Genomic DNA, 25,509 nt, shown 5'->3' on the forward strand with positions numbered 1-25,509 from the left:
ACACCACTAAACAGCAACAAAATCTTGGGGCGACCCCTCTCTCTTTCCTTGAGTGCTTTCGCTAGCCGGTCCTACTTCCCCACTCCTTTGGGAGTTTCCTGTTCCATTACGTAAGCAAGAGGGCGAGAGGTCCCAGCTTTCCTAATTGTGAGTGGTTTGGCTGGGTGTGTACGTGCGAGTAACTGTGTATGTGTGTGTGGGGGAAGTGGAGCTCGCTACAAGGGGCTTAGAAAAACTAGTCGCCAATTTAAAATATTTTCGGAGTGTTTGAATATCTTAAGAGCTAATCCCACTCTCAAATTCAGCGAAATGAACAATACAGATAAGGAAGATGAAGAGGGTGGAAAACCCACACAGCGGAATGGAGCCGTCCATGCCGCGGGAGTGACAGGGGAGCGCTCAGAGGAAAGGCGCTCTGCAGGGAAAGTCACTCTGGCTCTTCTCTCTCGGTCCACCAGCCGGCGACGCTTCTTCTGTAAAAGCATTCCTAGAAAATAACCCTGTAACCGGGAAGGGTAGCGATCGTTGAGCGCAGCTTCCAGGAGCCGGTGCCGGGAGAGGCCCCTCTCCCCCAGCGGCTGGCGCGGAATGTGGCGATCCGGCCAGGGGCGGGGGATGACTTCCGGCGGCCGGAGCTCGGCGCCGGGAGCAGGTGCTGCAGCTGGCAGGTGGGGTGGGGGCCGGCCGAGCTGACCACACACAGACGCGGCGCGGCGGCACTGCGGCCCCCGGGCAGCCGGCGCCGGGGACATGCGCTGATTCGATCCCTCCGGAGAAGGTAAGCAGCCCGGCTATTATTAGCCTCGGCCACACTGCGCGGTGCTTTCTGCTTGGTTAGTAATGGGGTTTGTAATACAGAGGGAAGAAGGGGAATATCCCTGCCGCCTTCTGCAATGGGAAAAGGAGCAACAACTGAAATTGAAATGTTAATCAGCCAAGTGCTTGAGATTATTGGAGGAGCGGTGTTACTGGGCAAACAAAGAAGGCGGTCAGCCTCTGTAATCTTTTTTTTTTTTTTTTTGCGGTATGTGGGCCTCTCACTGTTGTGGCCTCCCCCGTTGCGGAGCACAGGCTCCGGACGCGCAGGCTCCGGACGCGCAGGCTCAGCGGCCATGGCTCACGGGCCCAGCCGCTCCGCGGCATATGGGATCCTCCCAGACCGGGGCACGAACCCGTATCCCCTGCATCGGCAGGCGGACTCTCAACCACTTGCGCCACCAGGGAGGCCCAGCCTCTGTAATCTTAAGATAATCAACCATTGCTGTGCTACACTCGCTTAGATATTGAAGAGGATTCCGAATGTAAAATAATTTGAGTTGCACTTTTACGTTGTACCTTCAACCTTCGCTTGGTTAATTTGTGGTTTGCGAGCAGCAGGTTCTTGTCAGCAGCCTGGAGAAGTAATCGGAAATCTTCCTTCTCCTTTTGCGTTCCTCAGCCTCCTCCCTTTCCAGTTATCAGAATGGGTCTGCACATTTCAACGTCAAACATCCACTTCAATACTGAACCTTTAGAAAGAGTCTCAAATTAGAGGAGAAATTTACCTCCTGGAGTTCAGCTTGGGTTGAGCAGCACTTGTCCCCACTTCTCCCTTCATTTACCATCTTCTCTTGTCAATCATTTCATTGATTCCCCCCCCACCCCCGCCGGGGATGCTGTGCTCATTAACAAACCAGCTCTTGTCAGCTCCTGTCCACCACCTCTGTTCCGTGACTGATTTTTCAAGGACCCAGAAAGGGCACTGCCTTATACCACGTTTGGACTGTTATCTGTGTCCTTCCCCAAAATGCATGGCATGAAAAATCCTTTAAGCCCAGTACCAATATGGTTTCCGATAACTCCCTTCATTGTAGTCACTGCAGCTACCAGATGGGTTTCAAGGACAGCAGAATCTATTGGGGTGTGAGAAAGAGGGCTCTACCTACATATTTTGTGCATAAGAATAGGTGGAAGTAGAAATGCAAATGTCAGTCTATCCCGTTTTTCTTGAAGGTTTTTTAGTCCAGCTAGGTTGTGAGACACCTAGCTGGGTAGGGTATGGGGCAAGTCCTCCTGCAAAAGCAAGCAGTGTGTTTGTCCTAGGATTCCCCCAATAACCTCAAAAGAGTTTCCAGAGAGACTTTTCCCACAGGCAGTCAGAAAGCCAGGGGAGGTGGCCAAGGTAAACCTCAGGTTATTTGGGCATCCTCAAGTTAGTCTCTCCTTTTAGGGGTTCTGACCTAGGATTTCCCCACAAACGCTTTGCTCCTGAGCTCAAGTGCCCATTCTTGTTGCTCACCTAGGGATGTACAATTGAATGATATTCTGTGAAATGGTGAAGATTGCTATGGTGGGGATTGCAAATGTGCCACTTCACCAACAGAGAACAGTTGTAATAAGCCAGACTGTGTGGTGTCTGTGTGCCAATATTCCATTTAAAAAGAGGCTTGTTATCTTTAAATCTGAAATTAAAGAGACAGTTTGACTCAAAAGGCCATGGATTTTATTTTAACAAATTAAAATAGGAGATCAATAAAAAAGAGGGCCAGGGTTTATAGCTAACCTTCTTAGTTTTTTTTTTTTTTTTTTTTTTTTTTTTTTGTGCGGTATGCGGGCCTCTCCCTGTTGTGGCCTCTCCCGTTGCGGAGCACAGGCTCCGGACGCGCAGGCTCAGCGGCCATGGCTCACGGGCCCAGTCGCTCCGCGGCATGTGGGATTTCCCCGGACTGGGGCACGAACCCGTGTCCCCTGCATCGGCAGACGGACTCTCAACCACTACGCCACCAGGGAAGCCCCTTACCTTCTTTTTTAAATATTGCTTTAGAACAAGATACTGGTTCTGAAGAATCATGTTACTTCTATTATATATCGTTATTGTTTTTCTGATTACAAATTCTCTATAAATACACTTTGGAAAGACTTGAGTTGGTTTCTTTGTCTCTATCTTCAGTATATGAGGCAGAAGGAGTGGAGGCGGGTGGGCAAATCCCACTCCAAATGGCCCACTCAGAGAACTGTTCCCCGGACCATGCAAAGCTCTGGACCGAAATTGTTTTGGCTGGTTGTTATTATTATCTTTAAATGTGGTTTGGGTTTGAAATATTAAATTTTCAATATTCTAAAATTTTGACTCAGGCACACCAAGTAGAAGAGAGAACAAAGAACAAGAATAGCAAAACTATTTTCCACCTTTCTTACCTAATTGTAAACTATTTAATTATATGAATAATTATTCTGAATAATAAGTGAAAAACATATTAAAATAATAATTCATTTTTAAGAAAGTAGCCCAAGGTTTATGAAATACAGGTTAGTGCAATTGATCTTAAGTACAGTAAAAATTTCTGTAATTTTAAAAGGTGTTTTTATGTTGAGTATTAGTACATGAAAATATGCTAATGATGGTTAGAAATTGAAATGTCTGTTACTTGGTTTCTGAAGAAACTGAATTCTTTGGCAAGAAATGGGTCAGGATTAGGGGACTGGAGCCGCCAAAGCCGGCATCATACCTGCCAGTGATTTTATAGGTGAGATGAATGCATTAAGTTATGGATTAGGGTTGGAGAAGCCTTCTGGGGAAGAAAGAAAACAAGATAGAAAATAAAATTTGTTATTTTAGTGCAACTAAGATAAGTAAATTTAAGTTATTTCTGAGTTTGGACTTTGTTATATTTCAACAATTTCTGAGGAAAGTTTCTAAATTCAAAGCCCTAGGTAGAAATAGTTGTATGATTTCCTATCCGAAACTGGTTTATGACTCTATTTCCTTTGTTAAAAACGTTTCCCAGAGAAAGGCAAAATTAATTGCCCGGTGTTAAGGAGGAGGAATAATACCAAATAGAAGGATGTACGCTATTAGTTGCTAAATGAACTGTGGGAACTTTTTTGTAGATTTGACAAGATAGAATTGAAATTAATCTGTTGCTTTCCAATCACGTAAAAAAAAAAATTTAGTCTGGTGGGTGGTCAGTGTTATCAGTAATTTAAGACTTGAGTACCGATTTAGGATTCAAAGTTGCTTCTCCTTACAAAAGGCATTTTCTGGTGCTGCATTACTGCCATTAGCTACAATTGAAATAGACTTATCCTGAGATTTTGAAAAACAGAAAAAGAAATAGTAGGATTAATAAGGCTTTGCCTCCACTGAGAATGGGTAGAAAAAGTGCTATTTTGAAAGTTATCAATGGCCTCTTAATTGCCAGATTTCTGCGCTGTTTCAACCTGCTCTTTATGTCTTTATTTTTAAGTTCTCTTCTAAGTTCTTTTTTAAAAATTTTACTGCTTAGTGTTTTATTCACTAAAATAGCATTTTTAATTGAAGTAGAGTTGATGTGTAATATTATATAAGTTACAGGTGTAAAATATAGTGACTCACAATGTTTAAAGGTTATACTCCATTTATAGTTATTCTAAAATATTGGCTATATTTTCTGTGCTATGCAATATATCCTTATAGCTCATTTTATAATAATAGTTTGTACCTCCTAATCTCCTATCCCTATATTGTTCTTTTTTTTAAATTAAATACTTGTGTTCAAAAGTATTGTTAATAAGTAATATATAAAGAGATATCTCTTTATCTAGTTTCTCACTAATCCCCTTAAATTACCTCATGACCAGCCTAAAACAAGTGCTGTTTATTTCTAGTTTGTGCCTCATGATATCACGACTATATGTCTTCATTTGTTCCTTTCACTCACCCTGCTACACGTTGAAACCTTGCTCACAGCATACACTGCCTCTTCCATGAACCCTTCCCCATACCCACCTTCCTTCTCATTTCAGATGTGTTTCTCCCTTGTCTAAATTCCTATGGCGCTTCCTATTTTGGTCTATCCTTTAGTTTGAACATGATTTGCTGTTGTAAAATAATCCTAGAGAGCAGAGTCTTTGACTAACGACTTTTTATTACCTGCAACTCATAATACAGTGCCTAGCTATGTATATGCAAAGTAGATGTTCAGCAGTTTGATGTTAGTGCAGAAATTAGCTATTATTTTCCAGGGGTGTATATCCACCTACTCTGATATCCAAGTTAGGCTCTAAATAATGTGTGCAAGTACATTTTAGTTTAAAATCCCTATATAATAATATAGTGAAAGTACATTCAAACAGTTATATTCAACAAAAGTTATTGTGAGCTTACATGCCCTTAAGTGGATATTGGCTCATCCGTATCAAAAAGCATAGTAAGCATTACAAAAGAAAACTTAAAAGAAGACATTGTACCAGCTTTCAGTATGCTTTCATTCTACTGAAAACAAGTAAGCAGGGGAAGATGTCTTGCATAAGTAAGTACTAGTCTTAAAGCGCTCTGCTAGGTACTTTCATCTATGGTGTATAATTTCATCCTTCTACTGTATGCTAATTTTACGCTGAGACTCAGAGATCTTACCTAAATGGCAGAGATTCTTTCCACATTCACATGCTGTTCTTTGAAGTGATAACGAGTGAAGGAAAACTATAAAACATAATCAGAGTAATTTAAAACGGTTTTGTGATCAGGCTTTCCAGTGCTTTTTAAACTTTTGGGTCTTTAACATCCCCTTTAATAATTCAATAAAGGCTATGCATCCACTCCCCAAGTACATACACAACACACATACACAGAATTTTGCCTGTAATTGCAGGTGTTTGCGGACCTAATAAAGCCCTCCTTTGCAAATGCTTTAAGGACATCTACGCTGGGCTCAGTTTTTCTTTTTGCTTGTTCTATGCTTAACATTTATTTTTGTACCTATTAAAATTAAACAAATTATTATCTGTTATAGTTGAGGTATAAACCTAAGCAGCTTCGTACTTTACAACTTTTCTTTTTGCATTTTTGTATTCTGTCCTCTCTCACACAAACACACACATTTATATAAATGAGATCAAATAATACTTTTCTGTGAAGAGAATGCTTAGAATTTATTCTTAACGATTTTTCTATATATCACACGTCAGTGTTAGCTATAGTCATCATGTTGTACATTATGTCCATAGTATGTATTTATCTTACAATTGGAAGCTTGTACCTTTGACCGTCTTCCTCCAACTTCCCCTCCCCTGACCCTCTGTCTCCTGTAACCACAGGTCTGATCTCTTTTTCTATGATTGTTTTCTTTTTTTTTAGGTTCCACACATAAGTGAGATCATATAGTGTTTGCCTTTCTTTCTCTGACTTATTTAACTTAGCATAAAGCCTTCAAGGTCCATTTCTGTTGTCTCAAATGGTAGCATTTCTTTGTTTTCTTACAGATGAATAATATTTCAGTGTGTGTGTGTGTGTGTATACCTATAATATGTATATACCTATAAATATATAAAACAACCTCTTTACCCATTTGTCCATCAATGGGCACTTAGATTGTTTCCATATCTTGGCTATTATAAATAATGCTGCTATGAACATGGGGGTGCAGATATCTTTTTGAGTTAGTGTTTTCATTTTCTTTGAATATATTCCTAGAAGTGGAGTTGCTAGATATATGTAGTTCTAGTGTTAATTTTTGAGGCTCCTCCATACTGTTTTCCATACTGGCTTTACCAATTTACAATCCCACCAACAGCACAAGGGTTCCCTTTTCTCCACATCCTCACGAGCATTTGTTATCTCTTGACATTTTTGAGGATGACTGTTCTAACAGGTGTGAAGTAATATCTCAATGTGGTTTTAATGTGCATTTCCCTAATGACTAGTGGTATTGAGCATCTTTTCATGTACCTGTTGGCTTTTCGTGTGTCTTCTTTAGAGGAATGTCTATTCGTGTCCTTTGCTCATTTTTTTAATTGGGTAATTTTTTTTTTTTTGCTGTTGATTTGTATGAATTTTTAATTTATTTTGGATATTAACCATTATCAGATATATGGTTTACAAATACGTTTTTCCCATTCTATAGGTTGTCTTTTCAATCAGTTTGTTGATTTGTTTTTGTTTTTGTTTGCTGTGCAGAAGCTTTTTAGTTTGATGTAGTTCCATTTGTTTATTTTTTATTTTGTCGTTTGTGTTTTCAGTGTCATATCCAAAAAGTCATTACCAAACCCATGTAATGAGCTTTATTCCTATGTTTTCTTCTGGCAGTTGCATAGTTTCAGGTCTTACATTTGAGTCTTTAATCCAATTCAAGTTAGTTTTGTGAGTGGTATAAGATATTGGTCCAATTTCATTCTTTTACATGTGAATATCCAATTACCCCAGGGTTCCCTCGTATGTAACTTCTCTCTTTTCTCTTGCTGGTCTTAAAATTCTTTCTTTGTTTTTGACTTTTGGTGATTTAATTGCAATGTGTCTCAGAGTAGCCCTATTTGAGTTCAACCTGTTTGGGCTTGTTTGGGCTTCATGGATATGGATGTCCATTTCTCATCCTAGGTTTGGGAAGGTTTCATCCATTATTGCTTTAAATATACTTTTTTTCCCTTTCTCTCTCTCTTTTCTTTTTCTGGAATTCCCATAACATGAACATTGTTTACTTTGTTGTGTCCCATAATTTCCATAGGCTTTCTTCACTCTTTTTATTCTTTTCCTTTTTGTTCCTTTCACTGGGTAATTTCTAAAGTTCTATCCTCCAGTTTGCTGATTCTTTCTTCTGCATGGTCGAATCTACCTTTGAAACTTTTTATTGAATTCTTCAGTTCAGTTATTGTATTTTTAAAATCTAGTGCTCCTGTTTTTTTGATGTTGCTATTTCCTTGTCAAACTTCTTGTCTTGTTCATGCATTGTTTTCCTAATTTCACTTAGCTGTCTGTGCTTTCTTGTAGTTCACTAAACTTCCTTAGGATGATTATTCTGAATTCTTTGACAGTTCATAGATACTCTTTTTTTTTTTTTGCGGTGTGTGGGCCTCTCACTGTTGTGGCCTCTCCCGTTGCGGAGCACAGGCTCCGGACGTGCAGGCTCAGCGGCCATGGCTCACGGGTCCAGCCCGCTCTGTGGCATGTGGGATCCTCCCGGACCGGGGCACGAACCCACGTCCCCTGCATCGGCAAGCAGACTCTCAACGACTGCGCCACCAGGGAAGCCCAGATCTTTATTTTTTTAAGGTCAGTTATTGGAGTTTTATTAGTTTCCTTTGGTGGTGTCATATTTGCCTAATTTTTGTGATCCTTGATTCCTTACTTTGGTATCTGCATATCTGAGTAATTGGGCTCTTCCTCCAGACTTTACTGGGTATTATATTCAGTAGTAGTAGTAGATGGGGCTATGAATTAGTTTCCTGGCAGAGAATCAGAGCTTGTATAGGACCTGGCTCTGGACAGGACCCAGAGCCTGTATAGTTCATTGTTTGGGAACCCAAATCAGGCCAGAGTGTGCACTTAATTCCCTGGTCAGCTGAGGGCACTGGTTTTGCCCTGCAGATGGGGGAGGCCACAGGCTGTGCTGTCTGTTCAAGTGCCACTGTATCTAGGGCTGTTTAATGGGCTGTACAGCTTCCCATGTTCTCTGGTTAGGTTCCCCAGTTGGACATGCTGAAGGCTGTATTCAGTGATGAGTAGGGCTATGAATTAGATTTCCTGCCTGGGTGCAGCAGGAGAAGCAGTTCTAAAGCCAGTAAAGCTCTTTGTTGTCTTAACTCAAGCTGATCCACACTCCACGTTCTGTGGCTGAACAAGGCCACTGGCTTTGCTTTGCAGACTATCAGCTCTGCCTACCCTTCTCTAGGCTTGAGCACTCCTGGGCCGCACAGTTTCTAGGAGTTGTCACCAATCCTTCTAGTCAGATGGGCCAGGAAGACACTCTCCACAGCAGATGGGATGGGGCTAGTCCCAGTTCCTTTGCCTGGGTGGGATGAGGAGGGGCCGCTCTAGGCTACTCTTAATTTCTCAAACAGGCTCCCCAGTTGGGAGGAGCTGGGGGCTCCTCTCAGCCTTGGATATGAATTAATCTCCGTGCCTGTGCATGGTACAGGATCCCTCCACACCTGATACTGGCTCTGCTTTGTACCAGAGCCAGTGATGAGCTCTGGCTGCCTGCCTCTTGGCTGGAGCACGACTGGGCCAAATAGCTTCCAGGATTTATTGCCAGCCCTTTTGGTCAGATGGCCAGAAGACACTGTCCACAGTGGGTGGGCTGTGACTCTGCTCTTTCCCTGGCTATGGGCAAACCAGGTTCAAGGGCCAGATGCGTATCAGGTGGATCTGTACCCTGAGTTCCCTGGTTGTAGTGCCCCGCCAACCTGGCTCTGTAGATAAGCAAAGATGCCCGTTGTGATCCCTACTTGGGCACTGCAGGTATGAATTCCATCTGTCACAATCCATGTGCTGGCTGTTGCATGCCCCTTCCCCCTTCATCACAGTCCAACTTTTAGTGGTCAATCCCTGCAGATTCCCCTGCAATCCCAGTGGAGCAGATTAGAGCAGTGGCTCCCACAAAGCAACCCCAATGCTAGTGGTGGTGCTTGCTGTCCCCCAGTTCTCTTCTCCTACTGGAGGAACCAGAGGTTCACGGGAGGCCTCACCCATAGTGCTCCACTGGCCTGGGGGAGGGGCAGTGTGGTCAACGTGTAGCTCCTTCTCTCACCCTTCTAATGCAGTCTGTCTTGGTCTCTGTGGTGCACGGGGGTGCTTCAGCCTCACCTCCATGTTCTAGGATTCTCTCAAATAGTGTCCTGTTTCCAAATAATTGTTAGTTGTTCCTCCTGGGGGGGGGACGCGGAGCCAGGAATGACCTTGGTGATGTCACCCCACTCTGGGCTTACCTTGACAATATGTGTGTTCTTTATAGCCCAGACATTTCTGGTACTTGAAATGAGGTTCTCCTTTTTTTTTTTTTTTTTTTTTTTGCGGTATGCGGGCCTCTCACTGTTGTGGCCTCCCCCGTTGCGGAGCACAGGCTCTGGACGCGCAGGCTCCGGACGCGCAGGCTCAGCGGCCATGGCCCACGGGCCCAGCCGCTCCGCGGCACATGGGATCCTCCCAGACCGGGGCACGAACCCGCATCCCCTGCATCGGCAGGCGGACTCTCAACCACTTGCGCCACCAGGGAGGCCCGAGGTTCTCCTTTTATTGTTCTCCCTGCTTTAGGACCTAAAATGGGAGCTCTTCCTTATCACTGGCACAAAGGCTGCTGAGATGACTAGGAAGCAAGTGCCAAGGAGGATAGTGAATCAAAGAACCTTGATTCATGGAAAAGGAATCCCAGAAGGAGCTCTAAACGTTACACATTCCAAAGGATTTATTCAGGGTTTTCCAATCAAAATCATTTTTACAAAAAAGAAACAGTTCTCAGACTTCGAGTAGTATACTGCCAAGTATGTGGAAGAACATTGCCAGCAGTTGAGTGGTGTGGTCTGCTTTGAAATATATTCAGTTTTCTTAGGATGGACATATGTCTACTTCAAAGTTACTATTTCTTTCTAGTAATGCTGTCTACAGTAATATATTTGCTTTTGCCAAGTTAAGAAAACAATGACATCCCTCCCAGGTTCTAAAACAATTACCAGCATAAAAATACATTAAAATTTTTCGCTGATACTTAAGGAAACCAGTACTAGCTAGCATTCCTACTGATGCTAGTATTCAAAGAGAGGCATGACAAAACCATTAATCTGGAAGAAACCGGGTTGGAAAGATGGAGAGAAAGAACTCAAGAGGACTACTTAAGCTGTTGCTTTCTTTACATGTCCCCAAATATGATAATAACCATATAAGCTCCTAAAATAAGTGCAATTTTATGCAAACTTCATAGTATGCCTAGTAGGAGGTAAATTTTTACTTTATTTTATAGTATATTTTTATTTTTTATTTTGGTAAAATGTCCCATAATGTAAAATTTACCATTTTAACCATTTTTAAGTGTATCATTTATTGGTATTAAGTACATTCACAATGTTGAGCAACCATTATCATTATCCATTTTAAGACCTTTCTTATTATCCCCAACAGAAACTGTACTCACTAAACAATAACCCCTTATTTCTCCCCTCCCCTTAGCCTCTGGTTAACTCTATTCTGTTTTCTGGGTTTATAGTTTGCCTATTCTAACTACCTCATATAAGTGGAATCATACAATAGTTGTCCTTTTGTGTCTGGCTTCTTTCACTTAACATAGTGTTTTCAAAGTGTATCCATGTTATAGCATGTAGCAGCATTTCATTCCTTTTTAAAGCCATACAATGTATAGTGATTTTTAGTTGCAAAACACTTTTAGTACATTGTGTTTCTATTATATTAATGATATCTAGCATATATCACTACCATATTACCTTTAGTAGATGCCCAGTAATGTGTACTATGAGTGAGCCATAATTTCATTCAGTCAAAACCCATTGATAAACATTTATTAAGTTCCAAACAGTTTTATGATTTCAAGAAATGTGGTAATGGACATAGAGGTTCATGTCTTTATGTGCTGGAGCTTTTACTTTTGATGGAAGAATTCTTGGAGTGGCATGGAATGGTATTGTTAGGTCAGAGATTATGCAGAAACATTTATCATTTGAATACATACATTTACTATAAAAACCATCAACTTCTTCAACAGATAATATTCCTGTAATTTATGTAACCATTTATGACCATCTTAAAAATGAATGCAAGTAATATAAGGGAATCCACTTCATGTGATTTGAGCAAGGAAACATTCTCACTTTTTTCATTTCTAGTTCATGGAAGAAAATTCCTATACACAAGTATTGAAATATTTCAAGTCTCTGGATCACACATTTCATCATTTCAAAAATATTACGGAGTACATCACGGATGTCAGTCAAGTCTTGTAACAACAGTGTAGAAAACTAGTAACATTTATAGCTAGTTTTTTTTTTAAGCTTCAGCAATGGATCATTTCTATCCAGCCTAATCTGAAATTTTAATTAGATTAATTTTTAAAATAAAAAAGATTAATTTTTAATCTAAAACTATTTTTAGTTCATATTTATGTACCTGCATTATGGTAAATCTTTTATCTTGTTGGTTTTTTTTTCTTAGTTTCTCTTTAGAGTATCTTTTAAAATTTATTTTTAAACAGAATAATTAAAGCCCAAAGATGAGAATGTCTCATTTAAGCTAAACTAAAGAATGTTGGAATAGCTGAAGTATGAACACAATTGGCACAACTTTTCACTACCCTCCATAGAAGAAGACTGTTTTGATTTGCATGGTCCAAGAAAGGAGAAACAGATAACTTGCTGGGGATTGCATCCTGCTTTACTTAAATTAGAAATTAACAGGCTAAAAGGGCAAGGATGAAGCAACATGTTTATAACATATTTTTGAAAAGCTACTTAAAGGTGAAGGGTGGCAAGAACACAGACAGACACACCCTAGCCATTTCACTACAATATTTTAAGGTATGCCTTTTCTTTGGTTGATAGGGATGGAGGGACCTATTAATAAACATTTCTCCTATTTACTTTTGTCTTTATTGCTGTCTCATCAAACCCTCATTAAAAAACAGACATAAAACAAATAAGCATTCTGACTTTTGCCTGAATAAGCAACAACAAGCTCACATCTTAAACAATGGACTGCAATGGCTATGAGACTGAGGATGCTTGGTCATTGCAACAGTAGCAGCAACATAACCTGCTTTGTTCCTTCTGTTGTATACTGCGGAATCTGAGTAAATAGAGAGAAGTCAGTGATACCTTTAGTGCCATTTCTTACACTCCTCTCCATGCTCTTTCACACTCAGGTTCTCTGGTCATCTCAGTGTAGTGAAAAACCACCAGGATGCTAATACCCTCTATCCATTCACACAACTTAATGCTTCTGACACTTGCAGAAATAATGTCGAATCTGAATTGGTGGTAACCAATAGAGTCACTAAGAATAATCCGTCAGACTCACCAAATCCAAATTCAGATTTAAAGGCCATCAAATTTTAAAGATAATGAAGATTTTAAGATTTCAATATTTATTATATATAGTCATATGTAAAAATTTAGAAATGTAAAATTATATGTTTAGCTTTTTAATTATAAGCTATATTCACTGGAGAATTAATGCATTTTTAAAAGAATTCATTCTGAAAAGATTACATTAGCACTTTTTTTAAACCACTACCCTCAAAAATAAATTGTGACAAATCATTGTTCACCCAAGTTTATCTATCTCTCATCTCAAGGAAGTGAGTTGTTCTTGGGGAAATTCCTTTCATCTAATTTGTGCTTTTCTGCAGTGGATCAAGCTGAAATGAAATGGGGCTGACATTCTTAACTATTATTACACGCCCACATTTACCAGAATTATCTAATGATCAGTACCGAAGAGTTTTATAATAAATAAATATGTATGTACTGAGAGTCTCCACTGATAAAAGTTAGTTGAGACATGGCTGGTGATCCCGTAGAAGAGATATCTAGCTTATATTTCTTACATCATCTCCATAGGAGAAAGCAATCCAGGATTGCAAAGCAAGGCATGAGACAGCAGCATTTGGTGTATTCTATAAACGTTTAGATTTCTAGGGAGCTCATTGGTATTATATATTATGGTGAGCACTCAAATGTAAACTGTGACTTTAAAATCGTAAAATATCAAGACCGTAAAAATTCCTGCAACTTAAATGGTCAGTTTGGTATTTGACTTTATTATAGGCATTTGCAAGATATTTATTAAACAACGAAATGAACCAATACCATTTAATTTTGAAAACTGCCTTCCTAATACAAAAGAATTGGTATTCTACACAAGTTCCTTGTGACTGTTTTTGTAGGTGTGGTGGGAATGAATTATGGATGGCACTACCCTTTCTCCTGTTTCTTGTCTGAGGTTTTGGTAAGGTGCAAATTAGAGGTGATGGACCTTAAAGTTTGAGCAGTTCAAGACACTCAACCAGTAAGTCAGAAAGAGAAAGACAAATACCGTATGCTAACACATATATATGGAATCTAAGAAAAAAAAATGTCATGAAGAACTTAGGGGTAAGACGGGAATAAAGACACAGACCTACTAGAGAATGGCCTTGAGGATATGGAGAGGGAGAAGGGCAAGCTGTGACAAAGTGAGAGAGTGGCATGGACATATATACCAAACGTAAAATAGAAGCTAGTGGGAAGCAGCCGCATAGCACAGGGAGATCAGCTCAGTGCTTTGTGACCACCTAGAGGGGTGGGATAGGGAGGGTGGGAGGGAGGGAGATGCAAGAGGGAAGAGATATGGGAACATATGTATAACTGATTCATTTTGTTATAAAGCAGAAACTAACACACCATTGTAAAGCAATTGTATTCCAACAAAGATGAAAAAAAAAACAGTGAGTAGAATTCGAATAAGTACTAGTAGATATAAAAATAATAAAAAATAAATTTTGGCAATAAAATAAATAAATAAATAAACACACTCAACCAAGCACAGTCCATTTTCCCAGGACAAGAAAACATATGACATTACTCTTCTTTTTTTTTTGTTTTTGTTTTGTTTTGTTTGCAGTACGCGGGCCTCTCACTGTTGTGGCCTCTCCCGTTGCGGAGCACAGGCTCCGGACTCGCAGGCCCAGCGGCCATGGCTCACGGGCCCAGCCGCTCCACGGCACGTGGGATCCTCCCGGACCGGGGCACGAACCCATGTCCCCTGCATCGGCAGGCGGACCCTCAACCACTGGCGCCACCAGGGAAGCCCCCCATTACTCTTCTTTTTTCAACCACAATGGATTTGAACTTTTAGAAAATTGAAAATGCAAGATACAGATTTTATTTTTTTTAAGTTATTTATTTATTTATTTATTTCTGGTGGTGTTGGTTCTTCGTTGCTGTGCATGGGCTTTGTCTAGTTGCGGGGAGCGGGGGCTACTCTTCATTGCGGCGTGGGCTTCACATTGCGGTGGCTTCTCTTGTTGCAGAGCACGGGCTCTAGGGCACACCGGCTTCAGTAGTTGCGACGCACGGTCTCAGTAGTTGTGGCTTGCGGGCTCTAGAGCACAGGGTCAGTAGTTGTGGCGCATGGGCTTAGTTGCTTTGCGGCATGTGGGATCTTCCCAGACCAGGGTTCGAACCCATGTCTCCTGCATTGGCAGGTAGATTCTTAACCACTGCGCCACCAGGGAAGCCCAAGATACAGATTTTCATAAGAAAATATTAGTCAACAGTTCTCTTATCTCTATGTCTTTTTCTATCTCATTGATTGTGAAGAATACACTCATAGAGAAAGCAAAATCTACATCAATTGAAAATTTTTTCCACCTGCATGCATGTTATAGTGGATGTGTAACATCTTCACAGGGTTTGTGAAATCACTATTTCACCAGAAAAATTAAATATGACCCTAAAATGATCTGACACTAATTAGTCCATTGAATAAGGGGAGGAGGATTGGCATCTTGGTCATTGTTTAGAAGAAAAAAAAATCATTAACCTGTTAGGCAAAATACTTGTCTTTAAAATATCCCTTAATAAATATAATAGAAAATGAAATAAAATGGCAGTACAGTGTTATGAAAGGAAAGCAATTGGGTTGATCTCAAAGTGAGTATAAAAATCAATGTTTTTTGTTTAGTTTGTTAATAATTTTATTCTTAGAGCTCTCAGGCAGCTAACTTTTGGTCATTTTTAAGATCAATCAAAAAGTCTAAACATTATTTTTAAGGTATGCAGCTCACAAGGCCCTCCTCCCCTCCTTCCTCTCTTTCTTTTAATCTTTTAGTTTATTTTGGGGAGTTTTGGCTACCATTTATGTTCTAATCATGTTTTTCAGGAAGTGAATTTGAACTTTGAACCTCACCTAGTTTGAATCCTACCTCTATTATTTTCTATCTCTATGACTTAGGGTAAGTTACTTAACCACTGTGAATTGTTTCTGGATATTTAAAACAGGAAAATCACAGGGTTGTTGCGAAGATTAAAGAAGATAACATAAAAGGGAACTTATTGCAGTGTTTGAGACATAGTAAGGGTTAGTAAACATTTCCAGTTTTTATCTTTCTAATTCTCGTGAGCAGTTTACAATGAGATCTCATTACCACAGATTTTCCCTAAAATTATGAACCTTTTCCTACCCCTCTCCATTTTAAAGCAAACCTTGAAATGACTGAACCTCATAGGAAGATGTCTCAATGCAGGTAATCCCAGTAGCAGGAGAGGTTGAAGCTACCACAATGCAAAGTTTTCAGGCTCTGATCTGGCAGTAGCTGTGGGAATTAGTCTTAGCTTCTATATTTAACTCTGCAAGGAGTTGATTGGATGACCTGGGAGAACTCACGTGGCATCTTATTTTCTTTCTGAATTTCTTTCTGCATCTTATTTTCTTTCTGAATTGTACCATTTGTCTAATCACTCTTTTCACTGACTCATTATCAGAAATGATATCAAGGTTGTTGAATAAGGTTGTTGATTTCAGAAGTAATGTTATAGAAAATGGGAATTGTTCCCTTTCTTAAAAGCAATAGTTGACAATTTTATTTTATTTTTTTCTGATACAGTATTGAAGTTCCTGGGAGAGGGCAACTTTAATTTATAAAGAGTTGTTGGGCCTCCCTGGTGGCGCAAGTGGTTAAGAGTCCGCCTGCCGATGCAGGGGATACGGGTTCGTGCCCCGGTCTGGGAGGATCCCATATGCCGCGGAGCGGCTGGGCCCGTGAGCCATGGCCGCTGGGCCTGCGCGTCCGGAGCCTGTGCTCCGCAGCGGGAGAGGCCACAACAGTGAGAGGCCCACATACCGCAAAAAGGAAAAAAAAAAAAAAAAAAAAAGAGTTGTTAACATTCACTTCCTCTAACAAAAGCCTTTAAAGGTAATACTACTAATTATCTGCCTTGTACTCCAGTCTTTTTTTTTAAATATGTAACTGTTGAAGCTTTTTAATGTTAATCAGTATCATTAAGTTGTCCAGAAAGGAAAATTAATCTGTTACTCCATTGTACATCATATACAAAGGAATCTTCTTGGTATATGATATCTTTCTATTTTACTGAATCTCAATGAATTTAGAGAGTACATGTAAGAATTTTAATATTCAGAGTCTTATTCATAAACGTGCACTACTGAGTAGATTCAATCACTAGCAACACCTTTAAACTGAAATCAAAAATAGAGCCTCAATTAACGTGAAAACTTTAGTACCAGAAACACCTGCCTATAAAAACTGCACTGTTAGTACACTAGATGAGCTTTAGTATAATAACAATTTTGGGGCTTCCCTGGTGGCGCAGTGGTTGAGAGTCCGCCTGCCGATGCAGGGGACGCGGGTTCGTGCCCCTGTCCGGGAGGATCCCACATGCCGCGGAGCGGCTGGGCCCGTGAGCCATGGCCGCTGGGCCTGCGCGTCCAGAGCCTGTGCTCCGCAACGGGAGAGGCCACAACAGTGAGAGGCCCGCGTAATGCAAAAAAAAACAAAACAAAACAATTTTGTTGGGCTTGAAAAGCACATAATTTTACATTTTTTTCTTATTTGACTTTTTATCATTATGTGGACCATTTAGGTCTAAGGAAACAAGTACAAAAACTGCCTAAAGCCTTCCATTTAATATGTAAGCCATAGTTGTCCACAAGAGAGAATTTTGTGGTGATCAACAACTCTAGCCAAATCGGCAATAATTTATTTCAGTTGGTAGAGTCTAATCATGTGTACCTAACTATGTTCTTTTAAGTAAAAAGTGTAAAACATTTTTAATAGTAAGTTTGTCCTGAATTTCCAAGTCAATATTTTTAATCCCTGTTTGAATACTGAATTCATTAGCTATTCACCAAAGGCTTGAGGCATAGATTTTGGGCATAGTCTGCTTCTAAGAAGAGATGTAGCAAACAGTCTAAATTCCTGTTTGAAATATACATGTGCATACACATATATTATACAAAAATTTATATACAGACATTTCCCGAATTACAATGGTTCGACTTAGCGATTTTTCAACTTTACCATGGTGTGAAAGTGATACTCGTTTAGTAGAAACTATAGTTTGAATTTTTTCATTTTTTCAAAGTCTACTTTGAATTTAGAGTAGAAACTATACTTTTCCCAGACTACTGATATGCAGCATGATGCTCTCTTGTGATGCTGGGCAGCAGCAGCAAGCCACTCCTCCCACTCAGCGACTCGACCACAACTGACACACTTACAACCGTTCTGGTTTTCACCTTCAGTACAGTATTCAATAAAACAAATGAGATATTCAACAGATTATTATAAAATAGGCTTTGTGTTAGATGATTTTGCCCAACTTCAGGCTAATGTGAGTGTTCTGAGCACATTTAAGGTAGACTAGGCTAAACTATGACAGTTGGTAGATTGGGTGTACTATAAGCATTTACAATTTATGATATTTTCAATTGATGATGGGTTTATCAGGATGCAATGCCATAGTAAGTTAAGGAAGATGTGTGTTTTATGTGTATTATATATATTAATTATATTATCCAATTATGTGTATAAATATATATATGCATATATGTGCATGTATATATGTCTGCTTTCATGAACATTTGCCTTCTATTTCAAATTTTTTTTTTTTTTTTTTTTTTTTTTTTTTTTTTTTTTTTTTTTTTTTGTGGTACGCAGGCCTCTCACTGTTGTGGCCTCTCCCGTTGTGGAGCACAGGCTCCGGACGCGCAGGCTCAGCAGCCATGGCTCACAGGCCCTGCCACTCCGCGGCATGTGGGATCTTCCCGGACCGGGACACGAACCCGTGTCCCCTGCATCGGCAGGCGGACTCTCAACCACTGCGCCACCAGGGAAGCCCTATTTCAAATATTTGATTATATTTTTTATTTTTTTATTTGGTTATATTTAAAATAAAGAGACAAGTTCTTGGAGAAGCATTTGAAGAATCTTTGTTTCCAGAGTCAAGTTTTGCAAAGAAAAATTATTTTTTCACTAGCTGTTTATTTTTCAATAGTTAAAAAAATATTTTTAAATTTCAAAGTGATTCTTTAATATATGAATACGAATACATATTTACTTCAGGTGCTATATATGTTATTTATACATATGTGTATTTATATATATTTAAATGTTTTTAAACCTGATCTTACTGGGTTATGTCTACTATCCAATTATGTGAGAATAGTGATATTGTTGCCTTTCAGCTTGGAACATGCTTCTGTTTCATTTGATTATATTTTATCCATTAAGTGCTCTGGCCTTCCATTAGCTCTTTTGCTTTGAGGAATACATTTTATAGTGCATTAGAAATATTCTTCTATTTTTCATGCCATAATTTTCCAGTGTCTCACAAAATCGTAATTTGGAATGTTCTGACTTGAATAGTGTTTCAGAATAGAGACTTGTCCCTTTTGGAATCATCAGATCTGTTGGTTAGGTACAGTATTTCTTATTTTTTCTGTTGGGGAAAGGGAGGAAGGAAACTGCACTATGGAATGTTCCAGTTTTGTTTTTGTTTTTTTCTTACGCTTATACCAAAAAAATGCACTCTTCTAGTAAAACTAGAAACATGAGAGTGGCAGTTACATAGTTCCAAATTAGGACAACCTAATATACTGTAATTTTTTCAAGTAAGAGAATAACCCAGGTAGTATACTATTAACTAGGTCTTTAAAAATAGCCATTTGTTGATTAATAATTCTATTCTTTTTCCATTCTTAGTTTCATAACATTTTTACACAAAGGTTTATATTAACAAATGCCATCAGTTGTATTGTTGGTTTCCTCCTGCTTTCTGATTAGTTCTATAATTTAAAAATGCTTAAAGTCCAGACTTCTCAACTAGAAGACATAAGCACAGTAAAAGCAGTGTTTTTAAAATTAATTCTGGAATATATTTCTCTTGATGGTAAAGACATATAAGATTACAGATGTGTATGTTTGGATGCTTTATAAATAAAAGTAATATGATTAATAATAATAATCATGTATTAATTTATACTACCAGAAATTCCCTCTAAATACTTTCTAGGACACAAACATTTATGACATTTCTATATTGTTCTCATTTTATTATTTTAATGAAATATTATACAGGTAGTATTTCATAAAAACATTGCATCAATTGTAATACAAGTTTAGGAATTTTAATTTGGTATGTAAATATACTAACTTCTGTTGAAATTGCTATAGCTTAGGGTCAAAATTAATTTGAAGGTTATTACTGTTATTATTCTGGTTTTTATTAGCTGCTGTCTCAAATTAATTATAAAGACAAAAATATCCCTGGCTTCGAGTTTCTGCGCTATTAATGACATACCGAGATGTCTCTTGGGTATCAGTAAATGATATATTTTAGAGCATAACTTACTAAATGACTTGCCAGTTGGCAGACCACCTTTGACAATAAAATATATTTGATAGTCTACCTTTGCAAATTCATTGTACCACACAGATGTGATCTTGGTAATTGACATATGACTATTAAGCTTCAATCATTCTCCATAATATTCCTATTACCAATTATTAACAGAATAAAGGGGAGATAACAATTCTATAGTATTTATTCAGATTTTTATTTAAAGTCAAGTATAATCTATATTTCTACAGTGCTTTTTTAATCTAACACCTCACTTAAGTAGAAGGAAATGTTCTAGAGGTTTGTTATTAGCTTTTAAATGAAGTAATCTTTAACTATCTTTTATTTAAAAATACTAAAAAAAAGTTTCATGGTCTTTAATTAAATATAAATATTGGAATTGTCTATGAAACTTTTGAAATGGTCAATCACATAAAAACATAGGGATATCCTTTAAAGCAGGGGTCCCCAACCCCCTGGCTGTGTTAGGAACTGGGCCGCACAGCAGGAGGTGGGCGGCGGGCGAGCGAGCGAAGTTTCATCTGCTGCTCCCCATGGCTCGCCATCGCTCCCATTACAGCCTGAACCAAGTATCCTCCCCCGCCCACCCTGTTGGTGGAAAAATTGTCTTCCACGAAACCGGTCCCTTGTTCCAAACAGCTGGGGATCACTGCTTTAAAGCATATGAATTTCTAATATATTTATTTAGGTTATATATGCTGAACTTTTTTACATAATAGCTCATAGGTAATCTTCACTATTAAGTATTTTATGATGCTTAGAATCGGAAGCAATACAGAAACTAACAAATTAAAATTGTTTTTTTGTAAAATGTCAAGTGAGAAGAGAAGAATGTTAAATAATAAATATAGCATATTCACAACTTGGTTTTGAATATCACACACATAGAGAAAAAAGACCCAAAGAAAATTTAAAAATTATTTATCAATGGTTAACTCAAGAAATAAGAGAGTCAGGGTGACCTGTACTTCCTCCCGTTGTCATTCTGTATTTCCAAATTCATTGCACTATGTATGTATTACTTTTAGAACTGTTTAAGAAGAAATGTGCCAGTTTGGATAATTTTTTTTTAACATCTAAACATTGCCGAGTATTGTTAAAATGTTCAGTTTTTATGTAGCTTTCTGGAAGATCTAGCTGGCCATAAAAAACTGAATATATTAGCGGAGGGGGAGTTTTCCCTCATCTTGAAATAATAATGATAAATAATATTTTTTAAGCATTAAATAATTTTCAAAGCACTTTTATGTACATTTTCTCCTCAGACCATCCTAACTCTCTAGAGTTGGTAGAAAAAGGATTATACTCATTTTGCCCAGGGTGGGGGTTGGAGGGTGGGAATTGAAATTCATGAAGTTTAGCAAATTGCCCATTTAAGCCCTACACAGTTATTAAGTGGCAGGGCCAGAATTCTAACCTGTTTCATGCCATGGCCAATCTAGTGCTTTCCTCTATGCTCTAGGAACTGGACATATTTAAGACGTAAGCACAAAAATGGAAATAGGTCTGAATCTTGCTCTAGTTGCAAATTTGCCTATAGACCTCACTGGAGCCTGAACCAGGAAAATCTATATGAATTTCTTTCTTCAACCCAAAGAAATGGCCATGTTAAATAATTCCTAGGTTTAATTTTAAAAAATCTATACTGTCTGTTTTTTCACCATATTCCAGTTTGTGTATCTTGTGTCTATCAACTTCTCCAAAGAACCATGCTTCCTACCTAAAGGATTGCATTGCTTAATAAAGAAACATTGACAATTCTGATGCTAACCTGAATTAAATAATATACCAATCATTTATGAGATCCGCCTTAGTATTTTTACACTCCTGAAATATCATCTCTATAACCTGCTTTTTAAAATAGTCTGACACCTACTGAGTACTCTTTCACTTCCTACAAGAAATCAAGAAAAAGAAAGCATTTGTGTTTTTAATTTTAGTGAAGGGTTCTTGATTTAAGAATTAGTCATTTAGTGTCATTTGAATTTCAAGTGTGCCTCAAGTACTTGAGGTTCTTTCTATATGACTTCTCCAGAGTTTCCACATATATATCATCATTAATTTCATCTTTCACTTGGGATTAGCACAAGAAAAGTTTTATTTACTACTATTTCTTAGTTTTCTTCATTTCAAATATTCAGTGCCTTGTCAAAAGTAATATTATAGTCTTATACTGTTCATTGATAACAGATAATAACAAGAAATTGTGATTCTGGTTTTCAGTTAAAAAAACAAAACGAGAAACTAAAGAAATAATTACTATAACAATGTTTTTCTCCATTTAGCTAATCAGATATTCACATCAGTGAGTGTTAGATTTTGAGACTATGAATCCCAATGCTAAATGTTTTATATATTCAGAGAAGTGAAAAATAATAATTATTATGCTTCCTCTGTGCTAAATACTATTTTAAAACCAGTTGGAATCCCCCCTCACAACAATCCTAAGAGGTAGGTACTGTTTGCACCTATTTTAGAGCCAGACAAACTGAGGCACAGAATGATTAAATTATTCATGGTCACACAGCTAGTAAGGCACAGATACAGTATTTAAAATCAAGTCTGTTTTTGTGAGAGTCCACATTCCCAAGCCCTGTAATGAAAGCGTGTGATCCCTACTCTTTGCTATATACCCATTTCCTTGCTTTGTGGAAAGAAAGGGAGTGAGGGAAGAGGAGGGAAAGGGAGGGAGGGAAAGAGGAAAAGCAGGCGGAATGGAGGGAGGCAGGAGAATTGTCAAAATTCTGCCAGCTTGTTGATACTGTGTGTTATTTCTTATAATAAGGTTGAAATTAAGGACTTGTAGAGATTTACATAGAATAAATAATTTTAAATTTCCTTAAGGGAAGTCTCTGGTAATATTATCAGATGGTGACAGCAAGTGAATTTCTGTTTAATTCTATTCCTAATTAAAATGCTATAGCAGGCTCGTATTTGGAACAAACACAGTTCTGGTAATTCTCATAGTAATAATTCTACATTTTCTTAAATTTGTTATCATTTTTTTCACCCTCAACACTCTCAGCTTACTTAATTTTAGTACCTACTCTTTTTCAAAAGTCCATAAATTTTAGTTAGGCTTAAATCATAGGAAAATTGAAGAAAGTTTAGAGCTTGTAACAGAAGGAAACCACCCCCTTCCCACCCCGAGCCCAGCTCTGTCCATTTCTTTTTTTTTTTTTTTTTTTTTTTTTGCGGTATGCGGGCCTCTCACTGTTGTGGCCTCCCCCGTTGCGGAGCACAGGCTCCGGACGCGCAGGCTCCGGACGCGCAGGCTCAGCGGCCATGGCTCACGGGCCCAGCCGCTCCGCGGCATATGGGATCCTCCCAGACCGGGGCACGAACCCGTATCCCCTGCATCGGCAGGCGGACTCTCAACCACTTGCGCCACCAGGGAGGCCCAGCTCTGTCCATTTCTATCAGAGCTACTCCACCAAGAATGGAGGAATTATTCTAATTGGTCAGATTTAGGACACATTCTATTACATAGGGTGACTGTATTTGTTTAGAGGTACACAGCAACAGTTGCACATTTCTTCTTGTCCGTTGCCTGGTCCTGTGAAAGCAGATAAGTGGAGTGAAGATCCTCAAAACCTAGACCTCAGTCTCTTGTTTCTGTTCCATTCCGTTCCACCAGGGTGAGCTTAATCCAGCAGAAGAGTGAGCTCTTCTGTGTTTCGCCGGATGGTTCCATGCAGATGAGTCAAGTTCCATTTTGAGCCTGGAAAATCTTGCATGCTCTCTCATCAACTTCTTCCTTTTCTGAGTGTGTACTCAGAAAATGGTAACATGCCCCCAGTAAGCCTTTACCACAGCTCTGACTCAGGGTTATTAGGAAGTAATTCCAAATCTCAGACATGTTCTGTATTTTAATCAACAGATAATTTGTACTTATAGTTAACATTTTCTCTGGATTATTCACGTGTTCTTATGCAGTTGGAACCTATTTCTGTCTTCATGTGCTTAAAGCTAGGATGAGTATGGATTTTAATCAAGATAATTTAGAAATTTTATGAAGTGTTTCTTATGTGGCAGGCACTGTTCTAGGTACTGGTGATAGAGTGTTAAACAGAGTGGTTACAATCCACACTCTAAGCAAGGGTACTTAACATGAAAATTCCAATAGGAAAGATGTACAGAAATCATACGCAAAAAACAAGAGTCAGTTTAATATGCATGGTTGGCATCTTGGGGATAGAAGAAATCTAACACAAGGAGTTTTACAAGACTGATGATATTATAGTCACTTCAGTTGAACTTTGTTTTATTTAAAACAAGCAACTTTTTTTCAAACCAAGTAAAAAAATTGACAGTAATTGTGCAACTTTATAGCTCCTTATTTAGTAAAGAGAGGGTGCTTTGACTTGTGATATGAGGCAATTTCAGTCTTTTGATAAACTAACCTTCAGCATTTTAGAAATTAAGCTTTTTCATTGATGGAAATTCTAATATTTGCCCATCAGTTTTTATTTCATGCCTCCGAAATTAGATTAAATTTTCCAATTTTAAGTGGAAAACTGGCATATTATCTGTTGACACTACAGTTCCAAGTTTTATCATAAGAAAAGGTGGGTGCGAGGAATCCCCAGCTCAAAATCCTATCCAATTTTGAATTCTGAAAGTCTTTTTTTTGATTGATTAGTAGATGTTGGTATCACATTATTTGCAATGACAGAGGACATTGTCAAGTTGTTATTAGCATTCATTGCAGCACCGGCTTCTGAGAATGTAGTAGTTTTTTTGTTTTTTGTGGTTTTTTTTGCGGTACGCGAGCCTCTCACTGTTGTGGCCCCTCCCGTTGCGGAGCACAGGCTCCGGACGCGCAGGCCCAGCGGCCATGGCTCACGGGCCCAGCCACTCGGCGGCACGTGGGATCCTCCCGTACCGGGGCACGAACCCGCGTCCCCTGCATCGACAGGCTGACTCTCAACCACTGTGCCACCAGGGAAGCCCTGTAGTAGTTTCTTTTAAACCACGTTTTCTCCTCTTGATCCATGACTCCAACTCTAAAAATATCTTGATTCATTCCTACATCATACATTCAAGAAATAATTACTGATCGCATATACTATTCCACATACCAGGCTGGTCACTAGGGAGTCAAAATGACTAAGGCACAGGCTGGGCTGTCAAGGAGACCCCAATGTAGTGAACCTTTGCTTCTTTCTCTTCAAGTGGCATTGATCCTGTGTAATCAGAAGTAATAGGGAATTAAGTAGCATTCATATTGTAATTAAATGTAGATTGAGCCAGATGATTTTCCAAAATCAGGGTTAATCAGAGATAGGGCAAGAGTGTTCTTTGGGATTTTTCCTTGATGAGCATTGTTAACTATCCTTGAGATGCAATAATAGAAGTCAGTGAGTAATTTATCAATTTGGTGTCCTATGGGAACCAAGATGAAGGACGTTTTCTCCT

General features: G+C 38.8%; 1 protein-coding gene and 1 long non-coding RNA gene across 4 annotated transcripts in view; both read left to right on the top strand.

Annotated features, from left to right (window-relative positions):
• Positions 1-25,509, top strand: part of LOC132494370 (large ribosomal subunit protein eL21-like) — a 171,403-nt gene that overhangs the window by 97,015 nt on the left and 48,879 nt on the right. For 2 of the 3 annotated variants that reach the window (XM_060105426.1, XM_060105425.1), the window contains exon 1: positions 612-778. The exons of the other annotated variant lie outside the window; for it this stretch is intronic. The gene's annotated coding sequence lies outside the window, so the exon portion shown is untranslated. Of the gene's footprint in view, positions 1-611; positions 779-25,509 lie in introns of those variants that run through there. 3 annotated transcript variants of the gene reach the window in all.
• The window catches only part of LOC132494373 (uncharacterized), a 110,129-nt gene continuing 92,420 nt past the window's right edge, over positions 7,801-25,509 (top strand). The window contains exon 1 of the long non-coding RNA XR_009533051.1: positions 7,801-8,002. This is a non-coding gene — a long non-coding RNA (uncharacterized LOC132494373). The remainder of the gene's footprint in view (positions 8,003-25,509) is intronic.

This window comes from Mesoplodon densirostris, chromosome 7, assembly GCF_025265405.1.
Source record: "Mesoplodon densirostris isolate mMesDen1 chromosome 7, mMesDen1 primary haplotype, whole genome shotgun sequence".
Lineage (NCBI taxonomy): Eukaryota > Metazoa > Chordata > Mammalia > Artiodactyla > Ziphiidae > Mesoplodon > Mesoplodon densirostris.